Consider the following 20,937-nt stretch of genomic DNA (forward strand, 5'->3'; position numbering starts at 1 on the left):
TTTTGACACTGTCTATCACTCTCTTCTACTGGAAAAACTGACTAACCTTAATTTCTCCTCTGATACTGTTACATGGTTCTCCAGCTACCTCACTGACAGACTGCAATCAGTGAGATGGCACTCTACCCTGTCCCCTCATCACTCAGTCAGAATGGGTGTTCCCAAGGATCTATTCTAGGGCCACTACTTTTCAATATCTTTACAAAGCTACTCCATACTTGTCATCAGTCATCCCTAGTTCAATATGCTGATGACTCTACAGTCATCACCACTGCCAACTCTCACTCTGAGCTATCTGCCACCCAAACATCCTTTAACTCAGTTGAAACCTGGCTCACCAATAACCTGCTCATCATCAACCCAAAAAAAAACAATGCTGTTACTCTTTCTCCCTAAAAGTGTTAACCATATTAAATCCTCCCTCTCCATACTGTCACTTAATAACACCACCAATGAAGTGGAATCCAGTACAAAACTTCTCGCTGTGATCCTTGATGATCAACTTAAATTCGATCTACATGTAAATAACTGGATCAGAAAAAAAATTAGAAATTAGGACTCCTGTGCAGAAACAAGGCATTCCTGACCACAAATGCTAGGATCACTCTCTCCCACACTTACCTCCTACCTAGTCTAACATATAACTCCCAAATTCTCACAAATCTCAGCTCCTCTCTACTATCAAATCTAGAGTCTACCTATAATAAAATAGCTAGGTTTGCCACCCAACAACCTTACAAATCCCACCATTTCTCCCTAAAAAGCTTAAACTGACTCGAGCTACCCAATCTACTTCTCCTGTCTCAGCTCCAATTCATCCACTCTATCTAATTCCAGCCCTCCTTCTGCCCAGTCCTATCCTCCCTCATCTCCCACTATTCTCCTACTAGACCCCTACGGAGCTCTACCAAGACCTACTAAATATCAGTAAACCCAAGACCAAATTCGGATGCAACATATATAGCTACCATCCTTTTATTGCTTGGAATAAACTCCCTCTTGAAATCAGGACCCTCACTCATCCTAAACAATTTAAGTCTGCCATCAAAGAATATTTTAAATGTCATTGGATCTGCCACTGTACTCACCCCCCTTGAACTCCTTCCCCCTTACCTAAGAAAGCTCACCTCCTACTCGCCTCTTTCCCTCTCACAATTCCCAATATACACCTCTCCTAATAGGATCCTTAAACTGTTTTCTTAACCTACTCCCACTGATGCTTTTGTGAAAATCATTCAGTGGTCCATGTTAATCCTTAACTACAATCTGTAAAATTGTTCTTTAATGCACCATGTAATTTCATAATTAATTTACATCTCATTCTTATTGAACTCACTTCTAAATGTTTTCCTTGATGCATTGTATGAATTATGTTCTATCTTTTTAATTAACTTAGTTATCTGATAATTGTCTAATATATAGAGCTTTTCTCCCCGGGCATCCACTGAAAAAGGGCTCCTCAGCTCAGTTTGACATACCTGGTCAACAAATGTAAAATAAAATAAATAAATATCAATAATGGCAGATATTTGAGTTTCAGACTTTGTATCCTTCAGAAAATATATAACAATGCAAAAATGTGCTATTCTAATAACTTTCTAAGTTTATAGGAGCACTATTTAAAATCTGTCCCTATTTTTGGGCCTTTGTTTCCCATTATTTTTGGCTTTGTCCACATTTCTTGCACTGAGAGGTTGAGAGGAATGGAAAACGACTATCCACACAAAAATAAGATATTACAAATTAACTTTTTCAACACAGATTTTGAGAGGGCAGTAATGTAACTCCTTTAGAACAGTCTCCGGGGTATCCTGATATAAATATTTTAGGTTGAAAATGAAATTTGATACGAAAGCTAATAGTCAGATATTTTTATGTTCTTTAATCATCTGTACATTTATTTAGTTCCATTCACTTTAAACCCATATGGTACTTAAAATTTCAGTTATAGTTTTGTTTAAATTTCAGTTCAAATTACAGTTTCAATTTCAGTTATATTGCCAATTATTTTGGTCTAATCACTTTTATATGCATATGCTATTTTGCATTTCAATTGCAATGTCCATGGTATTTAACATGATTATTTAAGGCAAGGGAACTTGAATGCAAATATAACGAACCTCCCTCAAATCCCAGAAAAGTTTCCAAGTTTCACTTAGATGTCATAAAGTATTTTGGGCCTCCCCATAAAAAGCATATACAGCTCTATACAGAAGACTGCCCCTCCTTCCAAACATCAACTACATATACACACCTGAAATAGTCAAGATTTGTCATAGTAGTTTATGCTTTTGACTATTTCTTTCCACCAAATATGAATATGCATTGACTGTTATCCTTCATATACCTAGATTCAAATAAAATTAACACTGACTAGTTAATATTTTAAGAATTTAAGACTTGCTTGGGACTCTCCTTAAACAGGCTTGGACATCCTTAGAAAGGCTGACTTCGTTATTTGAGGACTGCTGATTAAGGGTAAATGGAAAAAGTAATATACACAGGTTACTCATGTCATGTGACTGAAAAAACATAATAGCCACTTTTACTCCCAAAATGAAATTTTAACAGATGGGGTTTGTTCTCCTGATTACTTTATCAGTTTCATTGCTTCCTTGACAAATATCAGCTCTGCTTAACAAAAAGTCAACATATTCCCACCTGTCATAAATTAGCATATATCTATACACACACACACACACACACACACACACACACACACACACACACACACACACACACACACACACACACACACTAGTGATATTTACGGTGCAGTATTACCTATATAAATGAAAGCAGACTGTTTCATTAAGCAGTTGTAGCAAGGAATTAAGATTTGTGTCCATCAAGTAGTGCATATTGCGGTGCTTCACTTGTGTTAGTTCTAACAGTCACAACATTATGTTTAAGATCTGCTTCTTTAATATCTGCTCAGTCTCACAGTCACACTGCATGTCGCAAATAGTAGTTGTGTGATTAATTAACATCTTTTACATAATCCTTAAAATTATAGCAAGTTCATGGCAGATAATTAGCCTGCTGTAAAGCACTTGTGAAATAAAGCAGAGTTCAAGGAATCTAAGTGAGGACTGCTGTAGTAAAACAGGTGACTCTTCACTGTCTAATGATATTGTCATAAATTACCAGAACTAACAATATGGGCTAGCACATCTTCTTGAAGCGTTCATCTTGATAATGTTATGAAAAATGTGTCATCCACATCTGCTGTTATGCTACCTCTTTTATTAAAAGTGATATATGCAAAAAAACACAGTCAACATTACTTAGAAGGAAATTCAATCTGCACATACTTTTTGATCCAAGGAAAAAAATCAGAAAATTGATGTTACAGCCCTGTAATCTGATAGTCAGCTAAATGTAGGCCTGTTCATTAAGAGGTCATGTTTATACATGTTATAAAGTTTGTGAATTTGGGCACTTATATTATTGGGTATATTGGCAGTATCACGGTTATTCCTAATGGCTATTATTGTTATTTTAACAAGAAATAGTGATTTCAATGTCACATGTTTGGACATTATGCAGATCAGTTAAACACAGTCATGCAGTATCATATATTATGGGTCTATATCATATATTCGAAAACACTATTAGTCGAATGCTTATTAGTCAAACACTAATAAGTGAAAGTCGAAATGTCGAACGAACATTTCAGCAAAAACTTTCCCTGGGTTAAAAACCAGTTGACCAAGCCAGCAAACTAAACAAAAACATCACCATATAAAACCCATTCTAGTGGCGGGCTATGCCCCCCACACTCCCAAATGTGGGTGGCTATGCCCCCAGGCTCCCCCATAACTAAATATACCAATTTCAAGATCGCACTACAGTGGGGAAAAGGGCAAATCCCCAACGACAGCCGACTGGTTATTTTCCCAGAAAAACATTTCACTAAAACATTCATTCCACATTTAGACTTTTCGATAATTAGTGTTCGACTAATAAGCGTTCTACTTGTTAAAAACCTGCATAGCCAGTGATAGGTGGGGGTAGTTCCTTCATTGTATTCAGTTTCTGTCTTATACAAGTGGTACAGTGAATTACCTTCTGTTTAAACTGTGAGCTTTGGCCGGTTAAGACCTGCATGCTATCAACTTGAATGCCTAAGTGAAACTAAGTAACTTTTATCTGCACTTTTATCAAATAATACACGATTTAAAGTAATTTGTTTGTGTTGCATTGAGGAATATCTAGCTGGAAGCTGTGACTCTGTTTGTCAGTAGGTTCCTGCCCACCCTCCCTGTTTTTGTGTTGGTGTTAATCTTGGTGGCTTTGAATCTGCCCACCCCTTTTGTAAATTTGCACTTGGAAACTCCTCCTGGGCCCATCTCATTTGCTCACTCAAAAGAAAAAAAAAAAAAATCTGCTTTTACTGTATTTGTGTTTCTTCCTACTTTATTTTGCTTTTTCGTCATCTTAAAAGTACTCAATTGTATTTATTACTGCTTGGTGTAACTCACTCTAAGCCTTTTAGTTTAAGCACTTGGGCTTCAGACCAGTTGTTTTACATTAAGAAGGTTTGTGCTCTGCACTGTAGTGGCAGGACAGGTAGCTTACATCCTTCTAAGTTGGGAACTGCTGATTGAGGGCTCAGTGTTTGTTATTCTAAAAGTGTATTAATTCTGGTTTAAGCACTTGGGCTTCAGGCCAGTTATTTTACATTAAGAGGGTTCGTGGTCTGCACTCTTGTGGGAGGAGAGGCTGGACTCTGCCCTTCTGAGCTGGGAATTTCTGGTTAAAGGCTTATAGTGCCTGCATATTTTAACTGCTTCTTACTAAATTGGTACACCTTGTTTGCTGTAGCATAGACTAGATCCAGGCCTGCTGAATCTAGCTTTGTTTTTATAACTAGAGCACTAATCCAGGCATTCTTTAAAGTATTCAATTGTATTTATTACTGCTTGGTAGTAACTTGATTAAAGTGTAGCTATCATTCTAAGTCTTTTGGATTAAGCACTTGGGCTCAGACCAGTTGTTTTACATTAGGAAGGTTTGTGGCCTGCACTGTGGTGGCAGAACAGGTAGCTTACATCCTTCTAAGTTGGGAACTGCTGATTGAGGGCTCAGTGTCTGTTATTCTAAAAGTGTATTAGTTCTGGTTTAAGCACTTGGGCTTCAGGCCAGTTATTTTACATTAAGAAGGTTCGTGGTCTGCACTCTTGTGGGAGGAGAGGCTGGACTCTGCCCTTCTGAGCTGGGAATTTCTGGTTAAAGGCTTATAGTGCCTGCATATTTGAACTGTTTCTTACTAAATTGGTACACCTTGTTTGCTGTAGCATAGACTAGATCCAGGCCTGCTGAATCTAGCTTTGTTTGTATGCTTGTTTGCTTGTTATTTCCCTGAAATGCTAATTCCACCTAAAACGTGGCTTTTCAGCGCTTCTGTGGATCCCTAGTGACATCTGCATTGCTTACTGTACTTATTTCCTTGTTTCACTTGAAAGAAAGTTACTGTTTGTCATTTTGCATTTAAGTTACCTGTAACACATTGCATTTAAGTTACCTGGCACTTGTTCACTAAAGCAATTATATAAGTCAGCACTAAAAATTAAAAGCACTACACCCTCACAAACTCCCGTGAGTACCTTGTTCCCCCATTGGCCCTTTTTTCAATTATAAAGGAATTCCCAATACTATTCTAGCATGTCCAAAGGTCAGTTGTCAATCTCCTCTCTGGTCCAGCTGGAGAATCTGGGAATCTTGAGGCAATGTTACAACTGCCTCATGTACACAGACAACCCTCTCCTCCTCCCAACAAATTCCAACACATGTGAGAGATGCAACCATATAGCCAAACTGGAGGCTAAGCTCTCTCAACTCAGTACTGGCGAAACCTGTCAGGAGGAGAAGGAAATCACACTCACTACAATTCCAGTCTCACATAGACCTACCATGACAGCAAACCAAACACATAAACACACAAAAACATACTCGGAGGCTCTAAATAAAAATCTGCCTAAGCAGCAGAGACCTCCAAAGCAGACACCCAAGCAACCGCTACCCCAAAACAAAACACGTGCAACACATAGCTCACAAAGCCAGTGTGCTGAACAGTCACAACCCTTAAGGCTAAAAAACACACCTGATACACTTGTAATAGGTGACTCTATCTTCAGGCACACTGATGTCCCGCTCACCAGGCTGAATAAGGAGAAGGTCACGGTGAGCTGCCTGTCGGGCGCTAGGATCCGCCACATAACACAAGCACTCAGGTCACTCCAAGGCAAGTACAAATATGACTCCGTCATTGTCCATGCTGGTGTGAATGACCTGAGATGTACCTCCCTGGACTACATGAAAAGAGACATAGAGGACCTCTCTGAGCATGTGGCCCAGGCCGGTATGACCTTGACCTTGAGTAGCATCTTACCCTCACCAAGAATGATGCCACAATATGAAGACAAGATGATCAATTTCAACAATTGGCTTAAGTATTGGTGTCATTCAAAGGGGCTCCAATGCCTGTCAGCCTGGGATGACATGCTCGACAAGCCACGATGCTTCGCTAGGGACGGCTTGCACCTGTCACCCCTGGGCTTTCGGATATTGGCAAAGGCTCTTGCTACCCCCATAATGCCTTTTTTAGGCAAGGCTCAAAAGACAAACCCACCTCCATAGGTATCACAAGGGATAAGAAACTAAGAGTAATGCTACTCAACGCCAGAAGTCTAAACCTCAAGATGCATGCACTCAAAACTCTCCTTAGTATGGAGAACATCGATATCTGTGCAGTAACAGAAACCTGGTTCAAGGCTCCCGAGAGCACCCCAGCACTGCCAGGTTATACCTCATACCATGCTTTTCGGCCCCAAAACTTGGACCGAACCAGAAAAGGAGGGGGAGTATCAATATTCGTCAAATATACCCATACCTCCAGGTTGGTGGCACAGCACTAAGCATCAGAGACTATCCATGTGCAACTAACAGTGGGTAAAACTGCCTTCCAGTTTATAGCCTGCTACAGACCACCTTCCCAAACCCAGGAACCCCACTCGGCCTTCCTGAGAACAGTGGAAAATATGAAGGTCTCTCCAAACACCATTATATTGGGCGACTTCAACTACCCAAACATAGACTGGGAGCATTACTCTAGCTCCAACATCCTAGCTCAAAGGTTCCTAGAATTTATAAACTCAAACGCTATGGAACAACTTGTTACCACTCCCACAAGAGGGGAAAACATACAGGACCTGATCATCACCAACATGGGGACTCTATGCTCCAGACCAGAAGTGTATCCCTCACTGGTAAGATCAGACCATAAACTAATCTCACTGGATATTCACATTCCAACCCCACCCCCTGCCCAGAAAACCACAGTGAAAAACTTCTCTAAAGCAAATTTCACACTCCTCAAAACCGAGGTGGAATCCTTCAAAGCCCATGGGCCTGTGGAAAATACGGACCAGACCGCAGAATCCTTTATAAACGCATTCTATGAACACCTTCAGAAATGCATGGATCATACAATCCCAAATAAAACCAAGACCCAATCCTCCAAAGGCATATGTCCTGTCTGGTGGACCCCAGCCATAAACAAACTATACAATAGAAGGAGGAAGCTACTACATGATAGAGCAAAATCCCAAAAAGGGAAGGCATCTCCGATCAGTGTTAGCAAAAAACTACGGGCACTCATAAAATCATCTAAGGCCAGCTTCGAGAGGAAAATTAAACAGGACACTAAGGATAATCTCAAGGCTTTCTTTAGTTATGTTAGGAGCCTGGGTGGGAATTCCCAGATATGCTCAGAATTGGTCCAAAATGACAAAAAATACACTGAACCCACAGACATTGCCAACATCCTAGCTGACAGGTTCAGTGCAAACTTCTCCCCACCAAAAGGGCAAATATCTATCCCAGCAGAGTGCTGCCCCCCTGACATCTCAGATGCTCAGGTAAGAGCCGCCCTCACCAAAGCAAAAACACAGCATCAATGGGACTAGACAGTGTCCCGGGCTGCATCCTACATGAACTCCAAGAAGAGCTAAACCCAAACATAAAACTACTGTTCAATCTCAGCCTTACCACAGGATATGTACCCAAAGAGTGGCATACAGCAACAGTGGCCCCTCTCCACAAAGGTGGTGCCTCAACAGATCCTGGAAACTATCGCCCCATAAGCCTGACTAGCTTGGTCTGCAAAGCTATGGAAAGGATCATCATGGACCTCATAAAAAAAGATATTGGGGACCTACAGACACTGGATCCTACCCAGTTTGGCTTTGTTAAGGGCAGATCCTGCCTCTTAAACCTGGTCAATTTCTTTGAAACAGTTACCAAGGTCATTGACGAGGGGAAGGTGGTCTACACAGCCTACCTGGACCTCGTAAAAGCCTTCGATACAATACCCCACTCGGGCATTATAGATAAGCTCACCAGCTTAAATATAAACCCCTATGTCACTAGATGGGTTGTAAACTGGCTCAAGGACAGAACCCACATGGTTAGAATTGCTGGAGCCATGTCAGACTCCAAACCAGTTACAAGTGGCGTCCCACAAGGCTCAGTCCTGGGACCGCTCCTGTTCGGTATATATTCCTCAGAGGTACAGGCCAACATGGAAGGACTGTGGCTGACCAAGTTTGCAGATGACTGCAAACTGGGCACTAAAATCGACTCTCCAACCGACACAAGCATCCTCCAAAAGGGCCTCATAGAAACAGACAACTGGTGCCAGAGCCATGGCCTCAAGCTAAACGCCAAGAAGTGTATAGTCATCCCCTTTGGCAAAAACAAAGTGCCCACAAATTACCACATAGGTGGTAATCCATTAAGTACGGAAGAAGTAATTAGGGACCTGGGGACCCAAGTTGATATCAATCTCTCATTTGACAACCACGTGGCCAAAGTGGTTAGAAAAACATTTTATATAGCCCACCTAATCATGAAGGGATTCACATCTAGATCAGGGGAGGTCATCGTGCCTCTTTACTCATCCCTCATCAGGCCCATAATTGAGTACAATGCCCCTTTAGGGATGTACCTTACCAGACACCTGCAGCAACTGGAAAGACTCCAAAAGTACCTCACCAAGAGAATCAAAGAGCTCAAACAGATGCCATATGCTGCCCGGTTAAAGAAACTCCAGCTCTACTCAGTGGCATACCGCCTGCTCAGAGGTGATCTGTGCCTTACGTATAAAGCCATGTCCAACCCAGAATTAATGGACATGCTGCACCTCAGAAAATCCAAATCCCATCGAGCTACGCGCTCGAGAGACTTGAACCTCAGCACTGAAATAAATAGGACATGCTGGAGGGACAGATTCATAACCCAGAGGCTCCCTTCACTCTGGAATAAAATCCCAGTCCAGGTTAGGCAGAGTCCCTCATTGACTCTCTTCAAGAGGAATCTTGATGAGTGGATGGGAGATAGTAGGTTTACCCCGGGTATCACTTCTGTGTCACTGTTAGACAAAGGCACAGTATACTAACCTCGAAAAAGGGCATAGCAAAATTAATTTAAAATGGGTGGCGAAAGCCAAACACACTCTGGCTAGGCTTATAAATGCCCTAGGGCAGATAGCCTAGTATGAACCTATGAACCTATGAACTAATAGTGTTTTTGATTATGTGATACAGGCCCTATATTATTTGCAATAGCAGCATCTTGAATGAGTCAGTGATGTTTATAGTAAATTACATTTTTATTCCTTAATTTCAGTTCTATCACACTGAGGACCCATCTGAGTTGGGGATTGCTGGAGAAAGGCTTAGTTTGAGGCTTTCCCATTGGTAGTTATGTTAAAACTGTTTAAATTTGCCTGTATATAAGCTTTGCATTTGTGCAGGTTTGCACTCAGTTTACTGGAGCTGCTCAACATCTGGCAACATTAACGAGAGATCTGGAGTGCATCTGCACTGAAATCCAAGGCATCCACTGAAAAAATCTAAAATAAGTATATTTTAAGCCAGCACTGCACTTTGTTAACTGTATTTAATTGAACTGCTGCTTCATTTTTGCTGTTTGTAAGTCCAGCTAGCCCACCTCCTTCCCAAATACCACATTCAGAAAAATCCTGTCAGAGTGGATGTGCAGTTTGTCATTTCTCCTACCAGCTTGAATTATATGAGAATCTTGAGGCAATGTAGCAATTGCTTCATGTATACTGGCAACCATTTACTCCTAAAGCAAACTAGCACCCTATGTGAGAGATGCGAATACACCGTGGAGCTGGAGTCAATTCTCTCACATAAAAACAAACCAGACATCAAACAGATTGTCAGCGCACACACTTCACATCTTATGCAAAACTCACCTCTCACACAAAATAAGGTCATGACACATAAAACCATATACACTAAAAGCCTACCAAAAGACAGAGACTTCCGAAATGCACACCACCCACACTCACCACTAAGCATAAATAAACCACTACACATATCAACACACACATCTTTGTCTCAACAAATAAGCTTCTAAGGAAAAACACATCAAATGTCTTGGTCATAGGTGACTCCATATGTCCCCCTCACCAGACTGGATAAGGAGAGGGTCACAGTCAGCTGCCTGTCAGGTACCATGATCCAACAATTCATGCATGCACTCATGTCACTCAACAAGTACCATTATGGCTCTGTCATAGTCCATGTTGGATTGAATGACTTAAGGCATACCTCTCTAGACTATATGAGGAGAGACATGATGGAACTCTCTGATTATACGTCCCAGACAGGTATGTCCCTAGCCCTAAGCAGTATCCTACCCACACCTAGGATGATTTCACAATATAAACAAAAATGATTGACTTCAACAATTGGCTTAGCTTCTGGTGACAATCAAGAGGGATCCAGTATTTGCCAGCCTGGGAGGATATGACAGACAGACCTCGCTGCTTTGCTAAAGATGGTCTGCACCTGTTCTCACTAGGCTTTTCGATATTGGCAAAAGCTTTTGCCTCCCTCATAGTGCCTTTTTTAGGCAATGTCAAAAGAACAATTTTTTCAACATAATAAAATCTAATTGAGACAAACTCAGGGTCATGCTGTTTAATGCTAGGAGTTTAAACATAAAACTGCACTCCCTGGAAGCACTCCTCACCTTGGAGGATGCTGATGTCTTTGCAGTTGCAAAGACATGATTCAAGGCCACTGAGAACACCCCAACCATGCAAGCCTACAATGCCTTCCACATGTTCAGACCTCAAAATTAGAATGAAGGACCCAAAGGTGGAGGTGTGTCCATCTTCATTAAAACCAGATACACTTTGAGACTGGTCAAACAGCATGACTCTCTTAAACTACTCCATGTCCAATTAACTATTGGGAACGTAACATATACCACATCATTGTTAGCTATAGATCCCCCACCATGAACCATGATAAGCTCACCACCTACCTCAATTTACTGGAATCCCTCACCACACAGCCCAACACCTTAGTCATGGAAGATTTCAACAATCCTTCCATAGACTGGGGGACATACACGCGCAAAAACATGCTCACCCAGAGGTTCCTGGACTTTGTTAACAAAATGCTTTGGAAAAGATAGCCTGCATTCCCACTAGGGGCTTTAATGTTCTAGATGTAGTACTCACCAACATCGGGGGTCACTGTACTTCCCCATGCGTGACACCCTCCCTGGTTAAGTTAAACCACAAATCAGTCTCATTCGAAGTAACTACTGGAACAGACACCCTCACAGGAACAAAAATTATAAAAAACTTCACCAAATCTAAATGCAGTCTACTAAGAGATTATATAAAAAGCTTCATACCACCCACAATCACAGACACAAATGATCACTATGCAGAAGTGTACGCAAATGCCCTGTACAAACACTTAAGCAACTGCAGAAACTCTGCTGTACCTGACTGGATCAAATCCAGGTCTTCCCATAAAAACAAGCCACCGTGGTGGACTTCAAGTTCAAACAGATTATATAACAACAGGAGGAAACTGCTGTCCAAACGCAAGAGGGATATCACTTTGTGCAGGAAGAGTTCCCTCCTAAGCCTAAACAGGAAAAGCAGAAATTTTGCAAAGTCTTGTAAAGCAAATTACAAAACTAAATTCGCATCCCTAGCCAAGGATAATCATAAACATACCTCTCAACTGTACAGATTTCTGCAGAATGTCCAGATTTTTGCCTCATATTATTGGTCTGTTTTCCATAAAATTTAGTTTTTCTGGCAAATCATTGGCAAGTCATTTGAGTGTCACGTTGCAAACCCTTCAGAAAATTCATGCTAACACAAAACCTGTTATTCTATCAACTTTCTAAGTTTGTAAGAGCACTTTTTGAAAATTGTCCCTATTTTGGGGTCTCTGCCCCCCCCCCCCATTATTTTGGCTTTGTCCAGATTTCTTGGTTAAGAGACTGAGAGGTATGATCATAAGGCATTCTTTAACTACATCCAAAGTCTAAAAGGGAATGTCCAGGTATGTGCTGAACTGGTTGTAGATGGGATCACTCATACTACACCGGAAGATATCACCAACCACATATCACAACTAGCTGACAGATTCAGTGCAAACTTCACCCCCCCATCCCCAACTACCATATCCCGAAGCATACCTGACACCAGCCCTCTGCCTAGTATCTCTAGAGAAAAGGTCATCTCTGTACTTGCCAAGGCCAAAATCATGGCCTCAATGGGACCAGATAATATCCCAGGTTGTTTACTAAACAATCTAAAATAAGACCTAGCAGACCCACTTGGAATTCTCTTTAATCATAACTTGTGAATTGGCTATGTTCCTGCAGAATGGAGAACAGCAACAGTAATCACTCTGCACAAAGGGAGGCCATCAACTTAGCCTGGGAGCTACAGACCCATATGTCTAACCAGCCCTATCTGCAAGGCCATGGAAAGAATTACCATGGCCCTTATCAACAAGGACATAGGCAACCTCTAAACATTGGACCCAACCCAATTTGGCTTTTTTTAGGGGTGGATCATGCTTATTAAACCTGGTAGACTTCTTTGAGAATGTCACCAAAGCCATGGATGAAGGTAAGACAGTGCACACAGCATATCTTGACCTTGCTATGGCTTTCAACACAAATTCCCTGCTTTGGCATCATTGTGAAACTATCCCAAATGGGTATTAACCCTTACGTTACTAGATGTGTAGCCAACTGGCTCACTGACAAAATACGCTTTGTCAAAATTGGTGAATCTACCTCCACCAATAGACCCATCACCAGTGGAGTACCACAGAAGTCTGTGTTGGGCCCCTTACTGTTTGGCATCTCTTTCTCAGATGTTAAGGACAAAGTAGATGGCCTTTGGCTCACCAAGTTTGCTGATGATTGCAAACTGAGAGCAATCATTGACTCACCCAAATTATATCAACATTTTACAGGAAGGGCTAACACAAACAAATGATTGGTCCCAAGGCCACAGTCTAAAACTAAATGCAATAAAATGCATGATTATTCCCTTTGACAAAACATAATTCCCTACAAATTATAATATTGACAGCACCCCCCCCCCGAGTTCTAACCCATTGTTGCGAGACTTTGAAACACAGGTTGATAGCAATCTGAACTTTGACCACCAAGTTTTCACAGTGGTAAGGAAAGCCTTCTATATAGCACACCTCATAAGCAAGGGCATAGCATCCAGGTCAAGGCATGCTATAACTCCACTGTACTCAAGCCTCATCAGACCACTAACAGAGTGTAATGCACCTTTTTGCATTTACCTCACCAGACACCTGCAGCAGCTGGAGAGACCTCAGAGGTTTCTTACTAAGAAAATACAGGGACTCTAAACCATGACCTATGTGGACAGGCTGAAAGTCCTATCACTTTACTTTGTATCTTATAGGCTGCTGAGAGGTGACTTGTGCTTGGCCTATAGGGCAATCTCCAACCCTGCCCTAATGGAAATGCTGCACATCCACAAGTCAAAGAGCTCAAGAGTCACTTGCTCTAGGGATATCAACCAAGCTACGAACATTAACAGGTCATGCTGAAGAGACAGACATGTCTCCCAGAGACTGCCACATCTCTGGAATAGACTTCCTATTCATGTAAAACAGAGCTGTTCAATGGCCCCATTCAAATGTAACCTAGATAATTAGATGGGAGACTTCAAATTTGCCCCTGGGATGGCACCCATGTCCTTCATGGAAAGGGGCAGCAGGTGTTGATTAGACCCACTGTTCATAAATTCATTCTGCCAACTACCCAAAAAGAACAAATGGGGATACTTGGGATTAACATGGCTAGGCTTGTAAAGGCTCTAGGGCCACTAGCCTAGTAACCTCCTATGAACCCATATGCCTTTTAGTAATTTGTTGCTTGAGGTAGAATGATAAGCTTATAAGTTCATAAGCTGGAGAAAAGTGTTCTGGCCTAACAGCCTTCAAGGAGCACTGTCTCAGTGATTGTAGGATCAGTTACCGATTTATCAGCTCGTTTATCAAGAAGTGACTCAAAGTTATCCATATTGGTAGAACGACCAATAGTTTCTGGTATTATATTCTGTAATTGTGCCATTCTTTGAGTTGTTTAACCAGTTCTGACATTTTTATAACATAATGCCAAATAGAATTTTAAGTTCTTATATTTGTGAGTATTTATGTTGTTGTACATACAAGAGATGACTGAAGAAATAAGTCATTGAACACTTGTAAGTGAATATAAGTTTACCTCTGATCTATCTATAATGTAAAGTAAATATAAATAACTATCCACACCTATCTTTGTGGGACAAATCCTTTACAGCAGGAAGTTATATAGTAAATTTTCTTTGTACAGCTTCTATATGTTTTAATTGCCAAATGCTACATGTACAAAAATTGTTGTTATACTCCAGGGCTGACCTAATATAAGCTTTATATAATTTTATTAGACAATAAGTATCATTATTGTAAAGTTAATCATGCCCATTTGTTGTAAAGTGTTTTTACATACATGTCTTTAGAATGAAAAAGATAAGTCAATCATGATTCCAAGGTCCCTAAAGTAGTTTACTTCTGATGAGGTAAATTAAGATAATTTGATTGGTTTGCGAATATAAGGCTTCCCAAAATACATTGATTATAACAGATTTCCCATAATATATTGTGCTGCATTTTTTTTCTCACTAAATAACAAGCCAATTGTGTAGGCCTACATACTAAAATGTAACATATTAATTTATAATATGAAAGTCATTATTATTATTATTTGCAAGCATTCTGGTTTTGCAGTTGTCTGCATACTTAGATAGCTAACAATGCTCAGTAGTAGGAAAATAAACAAATACAACATTAAACAGGAGCAGTCCCAGTACCGAGCCCTGGGGCACTCTTGATTTAACACACTCCCGAGCTAGTTTATTTGTATTGTATAATTTACAAACTGTCTCCTACCCCCTATCTACCTAATTAAATAAGTATTTATCTCTAGGCCTTGTAAGGCTTTGTCAATAGTGTCAAATAATTGTAGGTGAAAAGCTTTAGTTAGATCCAAATAGATGACACCTGTACATAAACTAATATCCATGGCTTTAGTTACGTTATCATAAAATTCAGAGCAGTTGGAATGTGTTGACTGACCTTTTATAAATCTATGTTAGCAAATATCAAATGATGCAATATTGTTTTCAATACTAATTATTTCTCTGATACATATTTCAAAGCACTTACTTAATAATTAGTTATTTACTGTCAGTCTGTCACCACTTTTATAGATAGTGACTATAGATTCTTTCCATATTTCAGGAACAAAACCTAAAAGCTGTTAAACATTAATTTTAATATACCAGCTATAGAATTGTTTATATTTTTAAGCAAAATGTCAGATACACTCAGGTCCACTAGGTGTAGCTGACTTAATTTTTAATGCCCTTATTAACATTTTATCAGTAATAGTGGGGCAAATTACTGAATAATCTATAGTTTATTAATAAGATGGAAGTTCAATGCCAACCCTGCTATTGCAATGATTAATGAAGTAAGTGTTAAATGTGTTTGCTATCTTTTCATGATCATTAATAAGCACATCATCTTTTGAAATCATATTAATATGTTCAAAATTATTTTTATTTTTAGCAAAATAAATTGTCTTTGTACTATCATTGGCTGACATTTTTTCATATTTGGTTTTCTGCGATTTTATTGTGGACGATAATTCCTTGCACTACAACTTTAACTTTTCCCTGCATAGTGCTGTTTTTCCTTTTATATATCTTTATCAATTTATGATTCAACCATGCAGGAAATTTATTATCATGATTAGCTGACTGGTTGTTTTCACAACACTATTACCACTATTATATAAAATTTTATATAGACAATTGTACCCACTATCATCTTTAACATGCTGGGTTCTCCAATTTATTGATGTCAAACTTTTTTGTAATTGGTGATAATCATTAAGCCCATAATTATTTTTTAATCCAAGTCTTAGATTTATCCATTACATATAAATAAAAAAAACTATTGAAAAATGGTCAGAGGGACCCATAGGTACTAACATTTTAATGTTTTTGATTAAATTTGGAAGATTTGTTTCAAGTAATTCAAGAATGCTAGTAACCCTAGTTGGTCTGGTAATTAACTGTGAAATATTATGGTAAGCAAGTATCTCAATAAATTCCCTTTCATAGTTATTACTAAATGTTTTTGCATTCCAGTTTATACCCAGGTAGCTGAAATCTCCCCTGTATACTAAGCCTTTAACCTACATTTTATAGAACTCCAGTAGATCGTCATGATGTTTTACATACAGTTTCAGTGGTACAATGGGGAGTATATTTGCCTTTGGTGCAGAACATTGTGAGCTCTATTCCTATTCTAGTCAATTAATTGCTGACACTGCAGTGCAATATAAGGGGGGTGCTCCACTCTTGAGTGTGTTGTCCTTAGGATGAGATGTTAAACTGAGGCCCCATCTGCTTCAGTTGGTGGTAGCTAGGGTGGATGTAAGTATCTTATGGCACCTATCAAATGATTAGGTATCCTTTATTTATATAAAGAAATAACTCTTACTTGCAAAATATTTACATATTTATAAATATTTACAAGTGTATAAATATATATATATATAGGTCTACTTTGTTAAAAACGAAGGTACATTTAAACAAATCTGACTTACCCAAGCTGAATAGACAAAAACAGCATTAGAACAAATTGCTGAACTCCTTTCCCTGTGAAAGGAACCATTTGGCTACCATGGTGAACTGGGCTCTGTCTTCCCTTTAGTGTGATCTAAGAGTTAGTATATTTAAGTGGGGGGGGTAAAGCTCCCACAAGTCGGGTGTGGGGGGGTGCAGATTTTGGTTCATTTTGGTTCATTACCATGGTGGCCAAGTAGTTCCTTTCACAGGGAAAGGAATTCAGCAGTCCGTGCATTCATTCTAAAGCCATTTCAGTGGAATCAGCGCAGGTAAGTCAGATTTGTTTAAATGTACTTTTGTTTAGATGAAATAGATCTATATAAATAAATAAATAAATATTTTATATATATAAATATATATATATATATATATATATATATATATATATATATATATATATATATTCACTTCAGAATCCTGAATTTCTGAAACATCAAATTTCATATGATCAAGACCATATGATCGATGTTTCGGAATATCAAGGTTCCGAAACAAATCCAAAATTAAAAAAAAATCTTTTTAAATGTTTCTGCAGAGGGGCAAGCCCCTCTGCACCCCCCACACCCCTGCTACTTAAATATACCAACTCCGAGATCACACTACATTGAGGAAAAGGGAAATCTCCCATTCCACACTGTATACAGATCTCCATTCAGAATTTCGAAGTTCTAAACTTTGATCATATGGTCTCAACCATATGAATTTTGAAGTTTTAAGATTTTGAGATTCTAAAGGGAACCCATATATATATATATATATATATATATATATATATATATATATATACATATATATATATATATATATATACACATATATATATATATATATATATATATATATATATATATACACACACACACACACACACACACACACACACACACACACACACAAATCTGTTTATACAATCATATTAAATTTTTATCCCTGTTTGACCCATACTCCTTTTTCCACAACCACCATCTGATTTTAATTAATATTGTTGCTAAAATCCATTTATCATTAAACATAATTTCATATATCCTTACATTCCATATAACCCATATAACATAAAATATTTTTGCATCTATCTTTTAACATTCTGCACTTCTATTCTTATATTATCCATATCTAATCATATACATGGTTATTTCATTCATGTCTTTTATAAAAAAATCTTTACATATTTTTCACCATAACATTTTTACTCTTTTACATTTCAAAAACACATGTTCCGTATGTTCCTCTTCTTGACAATGTAAACATATTCTATCACTTTTCTTCTTATATGGCATATTTCCTTTTACTAGCAATTTATCTATTACCAGACTCCAATAAGAATGTCAAGAGTTTTTGTGATTACACCATTTGCTTCTTTTTCTTATAGCAATAATTTTTTTCATCTGTTAAATTTTCCCATGGTTTTGCATAGTAATGTTTTATCATTACATTCTTATGCCATACTTTTCTATCGTTTTCTATATCAATTTTTATTTTCCACAAAAATATATTTTTGGTAATATTTTATTTCTTTATTTATATACTCTTTTCCTTTTTTTTTAACCATACCCCAAAACTTATCATACTTATATTTATAAAATGTTACTACTAATCTCTCATCTTTTTCATGTATCTACTTTAACACTTTGTACAAATTTAATGAAGCAGCATATACCACTGAGTTAACTAACACTAAACCTCCTTCTTTATTTGCACACAAAACTCTTCTTTTTACTGGGTTTAATCTAGAACACCATATAAATGAAAATAAATATCTGCAATAATTCCTTTTCAAATACTGTTGGCAACATAAATACACTTGCTAAGTATGTTATTTTTCCCATCATTACTGAATTTATCAAGTAAGTTTTTTTTTCTGAATGATAATTTAGATGTTCTCCAGAAAAGACAGGTTTGTTTTATTTCTTCTATTGTTTTTCCCATTGAGTTCTACTTAGATCTATATTCCCAAATGTCATGCCTATCATGAAATTTCATTCACTGTAAAATACATGCCCCGATCTTTACTTCATTACCTAAACCTTTTCTTTTCTCTTTATTTAAAGCCAGCCCATTCTCTCTCTAGACACTAATTTTTTTGCAAATTATTACTTCTTTTATCCAAATTTTTTTTTTGCAATTTTACTAATGTCATCTGCATATGTTAACAGAACTGGAATTCTTAACCTTCAGGTGTTATATACCCCACCTTTATCATTTTGTAATTTAGTTCACGTGCTATCATACTCATAACTAATGCAAAGAGTATACAACTCATTGGACATCCCTGTCTTACACCATTCTTCATATGTACCTCTTGGCTTAACCAACCCATTTACAAGTATTTTTACTTTATTATTACTATAGGCTGACATACATAATTTCCTAACATTCTCACTTATATTATATTGTTTTATTACCCATAAGATTTCATGTCTAATTGTGTCAAAAGCCTTATTAAGGTCAGCTATCATGATTTTTGCTTCTTCTTTTCTGTTCATAATAGCATCCTCAATTTCTCTATCATTAATAATTCTTGGCAACCCTTCCTCTTTATACTATCGGTGCTATCTTCCATAATATTTTCCATTATATTTTCAAATCTCTTTTATATTATTTTCATAAAGCTCTTATAGTCACTATTGTTCACCACAATCAGTCTCCAGTATTTTCATTGTCGTCCACATTCCTTCTTCCATATGAATTTAAGTATACCGCTACATAATTATTTATGCATAAAACCTTCATTTAACCATTCATTTGAAATCTTATATATATATATATATATATATTTTTTTCCAAGTTCTTACATTTTTATACATGTCATACCTGATTCCATCTGTTCCTGCAGCTGAATCTATATTTACTTGCCCTGATATTTTAGCTAACTCAAAAACATTTCCTTTTGCAACTCTTTATTCTTTTTCTTTTTAACTTTCCATTTTTTCACTACCTTCTTTTTTCTTTAAACATTTCTTGCACATATTGTATTATGTTAATCATATTTTCCTGACTTCTTTATATTTTTCCCATTACATTTTTTGTTTCTCTCATTACACTACCATCTCCCTTTACTAGCTTGGCTAAATAACTCAATACTTCTCTTTTGTCTTCTAAAATATCTTTGCTTACATAACAATTCTTGTATTTTTCTTGCTTTCTTTCTTATAATTTTTTTCTTTGTCAAAGTACTTTCTATAATTATATTCTAAATCTTCCAATGAATCTTTATGTTATTTTATACTTTTCTTTCTTTACTTTTCTCACATTATATTGCCACTGTAAAAACATTTTATATATATTTTTTCCTTAAATTTCATCCACCATTTAGAACAATTTTTTATAAAATGTTCTCATAGTAATATGATCTTGCCATAACTGTATTACTAATCTCTTTCCTTCTTCACTGCATGCTTTCTCATTTATTCTTTTTATTCCTTTGCCTATTTTTTATATTCCTTGATTTACATTATCTCTAGCCATATTGCAAGATGATCATAAAACTAGCTCCCCTTCTCCAATAACTAAACTTTCTGATACTATAAGTTCTATACGTATCCCTTTTGTAAGTCAATGAATTTTTGTCCCAAAGTTTTAACTCACCATATCCGATAACATCATTTTCTTATATCATTTCCTTTCTTTCGACACTTACCCCTTAAATCACAATTAAAGTCTCCTGTTATTATAATATTCATATTTATTACTACAGTCTAAAATTTAATGAAATAAACTTTCCCTTATTTACAATTAGTAAAAGCATATAATGCTATAATTCTACATGCTTATTCTTTCCATTTTAAATCTACAATATTTAATCTTCCAATTTTTCATAAAGTTATATCTAATATATTTACTATATTTCTACAAAATAC

Source organism: Protopterus annectens, chromosome 3.part0 (genome assembly GCF_019279795.1).
Source record: "Protopterus annectens isolate FY-2018-M chromosome 3.part0, PAN1.0, whole genome shotgun sequence".
Lineage (NCBI taxonomy): Eukaryota > Metazoa > Chordata > Ceratodontiformes > Protopteridae > Protopterus > Protopterus annectens.